This window comes from Artemia franciscana, chromosome 6 (assembly GCF_032884065.1).
Source record: "Artemia franciscana chromosome 6, ASM3288406v1, whole genome shotgun sequence".
In the NCBI taxonomy this organism is placed as follows: Eukaryota; Metazoa; Arthropoda; class Branchiopoda; order Anostraca; family Artemiidae; genus Artemia; species Artemia franciscana.
Genome location: NC_088868.1, coordinates 30,557,641 through 30,566,774, shown reverse-complemented (window position 1 = coordinate 30,566,774; position 9,134 = coordinate 30,557,641). Strand labels below are relative to the sequence as shown.

The window sequence follows — 9,134 nt, the reverse complement described above, 5'->3', positions numbered from 1 at the left end:
GGTTTGTAATTCAAATTAAGAATCATAAGAAGGAACATGAAAGCAGAGTTCAAGATATTCAATAATTATAAATTAATTTATTTAACATTAAAAACCTGGAAGAAAGTAGTAATTTGTTGTCAGTGGTTGTACCCTGTTGAAACCCCCAAAAAAGAATGAACAAATAAGCCTACATGTCAGAATATTAGAAAATCCCGTAACAAGATGTATAGATTTAACTTTCTGATCGAAGATAGTATAAAGACAGTATAACAAATCATTACAAAAACAGCCTATGCTTTTTATCAGTCTTCAGTCTTTAATCTTTCAGTTTTTATCAGAACTGATCTCAATTCCACCACATTAAATGTCCATGTTAGGTTACCTCTACACACTAGTTTGCTCTGATGGACAAATTCAAGTGGTCAGTAAAAAAATCCAATCGCAGGGGTGTGTTATTTACTATGCTAGATTTCCCTTCAAAGGTACCAGCAACATTTGTAAATGCCATCTTGTAATTTTGTTTGCAATTATGGTTCTGGTCAAAAATATTCATGATCTCCCCTAATGCCAATAGATCATAGAAGCAGTGTTTTGCTTGTATAATGAAGGAGCTCATAGCAGAGAAGTGATCCTCTGTCATTTCACAGCACCAGTACAGCTCCCAACTAGTATTTTTTCCTTGCACCAAGCTTGATTCAAGCTTTGTGTGAAAGGCTAATGAGCTTTCAACAAGTTTTCCAAAAGCAGAAAAGCCTCAGATGAGCTTACTTCAAGCCTGCTAATCAGCCAATTTATGTTTTGTTGCAAGTTTTAATCAGGGCTTGAAACAAGCTTTCGAGAATGAGCCAATAACAAACCAAATTCTTAATTTAAGCTTATTTCAAACCAGCAACATTTGAAATATACCTTAATTTAGCTTGCAAAGCAAGGCAAATCCTTGGTGTGTCTTGAAGTGTATGAGCATGTTGATATCAAATTAAGTTCACCTTGTTTTTTAACTAAACAAGGAAAAAAATTATCTCCTATAAAATCCAGTTATATCTAATAATCTGCCAAATACTAATGTCAAAGCTGCTACTGAGCTTTTTTAAGTAACACTATAATAAAACTGACAGAAATCAATTGTTCTTTAATTGACTAACTAGGTAAACATTGCCACAGTATGCACATTTGATTATCCAGTCCCAGAGAGTTCAAGCAATGAGCTTTGGAAAAACGTAGATTCAACATTCTTTGCATCATCAATGGCTCTGGAAAATCTTTATCTGTTTATTTTTGGATGCAGCAAAATTGTTTGAAGATTTCAAGAGAATTTTGTCAAATCCCATTTTGATTCCAAGTGTTTAAAAGGCCATAACCATGACTCTGGTTCATTAGTTCATTACTAAAATTTAATTTTTTGTTTCCATAAAATACCTGTCCAGACCTAGTAAAACATTCTAGTCATAAGAGTTATGACTAATCATTGACTTATGACTAAACATTAGTCATAAGACTAAAACATTCTCTGAGTTGTTTTGAAATTGAATTGGTATAGATATGTCACTAATTCCAACCACGTAGATTTAGGTGATAAAATATCTAGTGTTTCAACTTTACTTTTTCTTGTACTTTTGATTTCTTCTGCTAATTAACTGCTTATTTATTAAAAAACTTGGTACTTGTTAATTATTTAGAACACAGAAATTTCATAGACCATACTGCTTTTTCATCTACAGAATCTAAGAGAGAAAAAACGGGTATAATTTAGGTAAAACAGTGGGGAAAAAAGCAACAACTAACTTTAGATAATAAAAATCGAAATTTTTAGGGTTTTATGTAAAATCTTTCAACTAAATAAAATATTCATATTTGTTAGATCTTATTGCCAATCTGAAATTATATGAGACAAAATTTGGTGTACCAAAAACAATCTTTTGTCATTGCTGTGTGACTATTCAGGCTTTTACAGTGATTGTAGTATTTTGCAAATGAATCCAAGATTGTTGTAAATCCAAATATTTTGGGTTTTAGGTAATGACCCGGGGTTTTATGCAAATTCTTTCAAATAAATATAATATTTCTTTTTTGCTCTATCTTATTGCAAATCTGAATTTATATGAGACAAAGTTTGGTGTACCAAAAACAATCTTTTGTCATTGCTCTGTGGCTATTCAGGCTGTTACAGTGATTGTAGTATTTTGCAAATAAATCCAAGATTGTTGTAAATCCAAATATTTGGGGGTTTTAGGTAATGACCTGGGGTTTTATATAAATTCTTTCAAATAAATGTAATATTTCTTTTTTGCTCAATCTTATTGCCAATCTGAAATTATATGAGACACAATTTGGCATACCAAAGACAATCTTTTGTCATTGTTGTGTGGCTATTCAGGTTTTTACAGTGATTAAATAAAAAAAAACAAGTTTTTTGAAATGAAAGTAAGGGGCGACATTAAAACTTAAAACGAACAGAAATTACTCCGTATATGAAAGGGGCTTTTCCTCCTCGACACCCCGCTCCTTACGCTAAAGTTTTTTATTGTTTTAAAAAGTAGAGTTGCGAGAAAGAATCAAACTTTAGCGCAAGGAGCGGGGTGTCGAGGAGGAAAAGCCCCTTTCATATACGGAGTAATTTCTGTTCGTTTTAAGTTTTAATGTCGCTCCTTACTTTCATTTCAAAAAACTTGTTTTTTTTATTTAATTTCTGAAAGTTTTTGAATTAATGCATGTCTGATTTTGGCTCTCCGTACATAAATTATTAAAATGAAATTTGCATATTAATTCTTTTTTTGGCTAAATGGCTTTCTCTTAGTTTTGATCAGACGATTTTGAGAAATAAGGGGTGGGGAAGGAGGCCTAGTTGCACTCCAATTTTTCGGTTACTTAAAAAAGCAACTAGATCTTTTAATTTTTAACGAACGTTTTTATTAGTAAAAAAAATACGTAACTTAAGAATTAACTTACGTAACAAACTTTTATATTCCTATATTTTTGATTATATATATGAGAGGGTTGGTCCCTTCGTTAATACCTTGCTCTTCACACTAAATCTTGTTTTGTCCCAATTCTTTAAGAATGACCCCTGAATCAGAAAGGCCGTAGAATAAATAGTTGAAATTACTTAAAAATTTTTAGCATAAAGAGCGAAGTATTTATCTCCTCCTAAATACCTCACTCTTTATGCTAAAGTATTTTTAGAACCGCTCATATGCGTAATAATCTCTGTTCATTTTAAGTTTTAATGATTTTCCTTACTTTCAATTGAAAAAACTTTTTCATGTTTATATTTTCATTGTTTTTTTTTATAGTAATGCTAGAAAGTCCTGCGCCCTTTTCATTGAATTTCTCTTCCCCCATGAAATGTTCCTCCAAGGAAAGATCCTCCCATATAGCCCCCTCCCCTGAACCCCACACCCACACCAAAAAAATCCCCCTGATAACGACGGTACACTTCCCAGTAACTATTACTGTATGTAAACATTGGTCAAACTTTGTAACTTGCAGCCCCTCCCCCAGCGACTGTGGGGGGTAAGTCATCCTCAAAGACATAGTTATTATGGTTTTCGACTATGCGGAACAAATGGCTATCTCAAAATTATAGTCCGTTTACTTTGGGAAAAAATGAGCGTGGGAGGGGGCCTAGGTGCCCTCCAATTTTTTGGTCACTTAAAAAGGGCACTAGAACTTTTTATTTAATTTAGAATAAGCCCTCTTATAACACTCTAGGACCACTTGGTCGATACGATGACCCCTGGGGAAAAAAAAACAAATAAACACGCACCCGTGATTTGTCTTCTAGCAAAAAATACGAAATTCCACATTTTTGTAGATTGGACCTTGAAATTTTTTCTATACGGTTCTCTGATACGCTGAATGCGATGGTGCGATTTTCGTTAAGATCCTATGACTTTTAGGGGGTGTTACCCCCTATTTTCCAAAATAAGGCAAATTTTCTCAGGCTCGTAACTTTTGATGACAAAGACTAAATTTGATGAAACTTATATATTCTAAATCAGCATAAAAATCTGATTCTTTTGATATATCTTTTAGCATCGAAATTCTGTTTTTTAGAGTTTCGTTTACTATTGAGCCGGGTCGCTCCTTACTACAGTTCGTTACCACGAACTGTTTGATTGTAGTATTTCGCAAATAAATCCAAGATTGTTGTAAATCCAAATATTTGGGGGTTTTAGATAATGACCTGGGGTTTTATGTAAATTCTTTCAAATAAATGTAATATTTCTTTTTTGCTCGATCTTATTGCCAATCTGAAATTATATGAGACACAATTTGGCATACCAAAGACAATCTTTTGTCATTGTTGCGTGGTTATTCAGGGATTTTAGTATTTTAGAGGTTATTAAGATGTGAGTTTTATTTATTTTTTTCGCTTTTTTTTGTTTGTTTTTTGTCTTTTTGTTAAACGTTGCATTTAATTGAGCTTAACTGCATTTTTTTTTTTACTGTTTCATTTTTCCAGACGTGGAGTCGAAATATTTGGATTTTTATTATTTAAATTTTTATTACTTTTTTTGTTCTACTGTTTTATTTTAAATTAAACTGGTTTTTTCTCATTTAAATTCTGCAAAATAGTTCATACTCCTCCTAAGATATGTGGATTATATTTGAAGAAGAGGCGTGTTTTATGAAACAGATGTTTTTGGAGGACCACCGGGTTGTAATAGGGGCTTTTAACGCATATACTTTCAATTCACTTGAGGTAAATCTTTGCTTTTTGCAGATGCGAATCAACAAATCCTACCGGAGGTCTTCAGGATGACAAGGTGCAGTGACGACCTGTCTAGGTGAATACATACCGGGGGGAGAAATTTATGAGCATACGGCGAAGATAATGGCTTAGCAATTTGCAGTAGAAGATTTGGCAAAGACAGAGGTAGTGGTGAGTACACTTATTTCTTGGGGCCAAACCCTAATGTCATTGGTTATGCTTTGGTGGATGTTGAGTTTGCTTCTTGCGTCTTGGATTATGGGGTTCTCCACCTGCAAGATTCTGATCTTTTTCTGATAAAACTCTCTCTAAATTAGAAGGGCATCTAATTTTCGGATTTGTCCCTCATGTCAGCTGCAAAACTCAGCCCTTAGGGGCAAAATTGGACTGAAGAAAAAACGAAAACGCTTAAAGCTTGATTCTGCTCGGACGAGATTTGGGATAAATTAAAGTTTTACGTGACAGTTCTTTGGACCCCAATATAGTTACAGTCTTCCTGAAGCAATTTCTAAATGAAGAAGTTTACCGGGTCCTGAAACCAATACCGATGAAAAGAGACGCTTTTGATGATGAGTGTAAACTCAGCAAGGTGGCCTTTTTTATTTGATTAAAGAAAGTAAATAATGCTACTGAGTCAGAGAAGCGACACAAAGCCCTATTAGCATTTACATTAGCTAGAAAGCGACATAAGGCCTTAGTAAAAAGGAAGAAACTTTTAAATCTAATTAAAGAACCAGAAAATTGTTTTGAAGCCTACAAATTGGTCAGTACGAAAGAATTTTGAAAGTCCTAGCGTGCACTACGTGAACAGTTCAGGGGTATCCTGGACGTTAATTCCTGGCCGACATATTTTGAAAGCATGGAGGGTCATATGGAGTTAGCTACCTCGCCCATTTTCCCGCAAGTGTATAGCGAGTCGATTGATTCAGTTGTTAGCGAATTCCTCCTGCCTAAACATTCTTATCAGCTCATATCGGAGATATTAGAGATAGAGTTGAAAAGTAATAAGAGCCACAGTAGTACTAATAGAATCCACTCTACTGTGCATAAAAACTGATAGGGCCCCTATGCCCAGTTCTCTTGAGTTTGCTTAATGTGGTCCTGGTTTTTTGCTAATGGCTAGCACCGTCGAATACGTTAATTTTAAAGCCGCTTTTTAAAAAGGGTGACCACATGATGCATAGTAATTATCGCTCAACTAACCTAGTACCAACTATTAGTAAATTCTTGGAAAAGATTTTGGATGTTAGATTAGGGTGCTGATCAGATAAGGGTAATATTGTAAGCGAGACGCAAGGTGGATATTGAAGAGGCTATTCAACAACGGACTGTGTTTTTATACTTCAAGCCCTCATGGGAAAATATTGCTCGGGAAAAGGTAAGCTTTATATTGCTTTTCTTGACATTGAGAAGCATTTGATAGCATTGATAGGCCTATTTATGGTGTTACCTTGTTGCTACCTAGACCCTATATTAAATTGTTAATTAGTATATATGAAATTGCTTTATCTGTAGCTATCATTGCTAAACAAGGCGTATCTAAGCCATTCAGTAGATTCAAAGGAGTTCGTCAAGGAGGCATGAATACAGAAGCTGTTCACTTTATATATTAAATATCTGGCAGAGTACCTTGGACCAAGATAGACTCTGGCTGTTTCAGGCTGCCAAATATTTATGGGTAATTTTCTTTTGGAGGGGGGGATTCTCCGTGGGGACGAAAGTCTACGGTGAAATATTCCAGGAGAAATGTTACAAAGTGTGGGAGAAGGAGGCTTCAGAGATTAAGTATAAAAAATTGAAAGTACTGAAAGTAAAGAGCAGCATTAAAGCTTAAGCGAACATAATTGATTCCGTATATGAGATGGACTGCTCCTTCTTCAGCCCACGCTCTTTGCGCTAAAGTCTTAAAGTTATTTAAAATGCTTTTCGTTAAAATCCAATGGGGCTTATATTTGAGCAGTCTTTCTCAAAAAGAACTGTGACAAAAATTCATACTTCAGCGTAAAAAGCAAGGGTTGAAGTAGGGGTAGCCCCCGTCGCGTAAGAAATAATTTTTGCTCGTTTTAAGTTTTAATGTTGCTCCTTTTTTTCAGCTGAAAAAACTAATTTTTGTATTTAATCACAAATAACATTAACTATGATCAAGTTTTCTTTAAAGGCCTTTCTCCGATGTTTGAAATTGGATAGCAAAATGATGACTATGAATTTTTAATTTCACTATTGAGATTAATGGAAGAGAAGACGAAAACGAAGAATAAGGTTTTCGATGGATCCATAAAACAAGAATGCATATGTCAAGCTTGTGACTAGGTCTTTCAGAAGATAGAAACCTTGAGCTGCCTTTCAATAATTTGTTCTGGAAGCGTGGTTGAAGATATGTTAACGAAAACTTTCGAGTTTAAAGAGATTGATTCGAGGTAAACTGAATGCTGGTAAATAAATAGACGCATACACAATTCTTGGTATTTTAATATACGTGGTTTGTTTTTTTGAATGCTCAGAAAATAATTTTTGGTTTACTTAAATGTAAGCATATTTTGAAATATCATCGGTTTTATGCTAACATGATGAGCCGGGAAAAAATGACGTGACAGAATTTATCTTGATCAAGAAGAGAGTTCATGGTTATGATAATGCACTTTTTGGATTTTACGAGACCAGATTTTTTGTTCCAAATGTCCCAAGCTTCCCATAGTATTTAGTTGCTATGGAGACATAGTCAATTGGTAATACATGCTGATATATTTCAATTAAAAAGAAATATAGTTTGATCTTTATGTTTCAATTTTAGACAGAGCCGTTCACAGGGGGGCAACCGGTTAAGCTGCTACATGCACCACATTTGGAATGGGGGGGGGGGGTTTAATATGGAAGGGGGCCCCGCTTCGGTTAAAATCTTCACTTTGATTCGGCTTTTTGCTTATGTATTAGTTTAGGGGGGGAGGTGTAATTAATATGTATGTGGCCTGGAAACGGTTTGGATTTTAAATCCACTAAAATTCTGCATTTAGAAAAGGCTTTCTAAATATTTTAGAAAATATGTACGCTGTATACGTTTTCCCATGTGCTAACAACATAACAATATATTTGAGTTTTTGAATATTCCTTGCTTTGGATCTCCCTTGAGACGGATTAATTGCGCCATCAATGCATAAAGCAAATTCAAACTTAGAGTATCGTTCGCTCCTTAATGAAAGCAAAGCATATTTAAAATTTTTTTCTCTTGTGCAATATTAAAATGAAAAGTTGTTGAGACTTCCAGAAATGCACATAATTATATATTTAGAAATTCAGAAAAATTGTTGAATAACTAATAAATGCAAGTCACCCTGTTCTTTACTTAGACACCGGAGCTATAATTGCAATAGTCAAAACATGCATCGATAAAAAATAAAAAATCTAATGCACAACGATAAATGGAATTTTATGTGTAGCATTTTAAAACTGCAAGAATGTTTCATCTATGAATCAGTAAAGTGGTGTGTTTATATAGTCCCTATGTTTTTTTTTCTCAATGGTTTGTTTTCTCTATTGTTTCCACTATCATCCTATTTTGGACAATTTTTCAAAATTCGGTTTTGCTTGCTTACCCTAGAAAAAAAATTGTGTGCCTTCTCATCTGCTTTCAAAACCAAATGAATCATAAAAATACGTTTGTGAATGAAGGGATTTGATTCTAGATGCTATGTTTTTTGTTTTATTATTTTTGTTGTCCGCAAAGCCCTGTCGTTAAAAGTTAATTTTCATTTTAGTTTAAATGCAATCGCTGCAATGCATCTTGGCGTATAAAGGAGTGCCGTATAGAGTCATTACCTCAGATCCTGCCCATGTACATTTTCTTCTTAAATGCCCGAAGGGCATTTGAGGTTCTGATGTAAGGGATAGTTGTATAAACATTAGAGGTGGCTCATTTTGTTGAAATTAGAAGTTCTAGTTCCCTTTTAAGAGCCAAAAGTGATGGTTAATTAATTATGCGTTTGGAGATATCTCCAAACGAGGCATGCTATTACATGCTTTAAGGCATGCCTTTGGAGATATCATGTACATTTGAGGCTTATTTATTAATAGATTTTTTTTACCTTAATTTATTTTGATAGATTCGACGTTGCTAACTACTATTAGTCACTACTAGTCTTTTATTAGTCTTAGTTACTATTAGTCTACTATTAGTCTTTTTGCTCAAAGTGAGCAAAAAGATAAAAATCTTTGTACTATATTCCTTAAATGTCAATGCTAAATGTTGAAGGATATCGTTTGGTGTTAGAAGTGTGTGACCCAAATTCTTATGGCTGGCAAACAGGGACGGATGATGCTTCTCTGTAGACTATAGAAAACAAAATTGTGCAAGATATATTATATGAAATTGGAAATACTTGGGGTTATTTCAGACAATCCTGGGAACCTGTTAATTTTCGTATATATTAGAGGCTAGATTCTAGCG

The 9,134-nt window shown here is 34.1% G+C and overlaps 1 protein-coding gene across 2 annotated transcripts in view; it reads left to right on the top strand.

Moving 5' to 3' along the window:
• Window positions 1-4,684: 4,684 nt before the first annotated feature.
• The window catches only part of LOC136028300 (ATP-binding cassette sub-family C member Sur-like), a 234,735-nt gene continuing 230,285 nt past the window's right edge, over window positions 4,685-9,134 (top strand). The window contains exon 1 of one of the 2 annotated variants that reach the window (XM_065706058.1): window positions 4,685-4,864. The gene's annotated coding sequence lies outside the window, so the exon portion shown is untranslated. Of the gene's footprint in view, window positions 4,865-7,092; window positions 7,111-9,134 lie in introns of those variants that run through there. The other variant, XM_065706059.1, reaches the window with a different exon arrangement.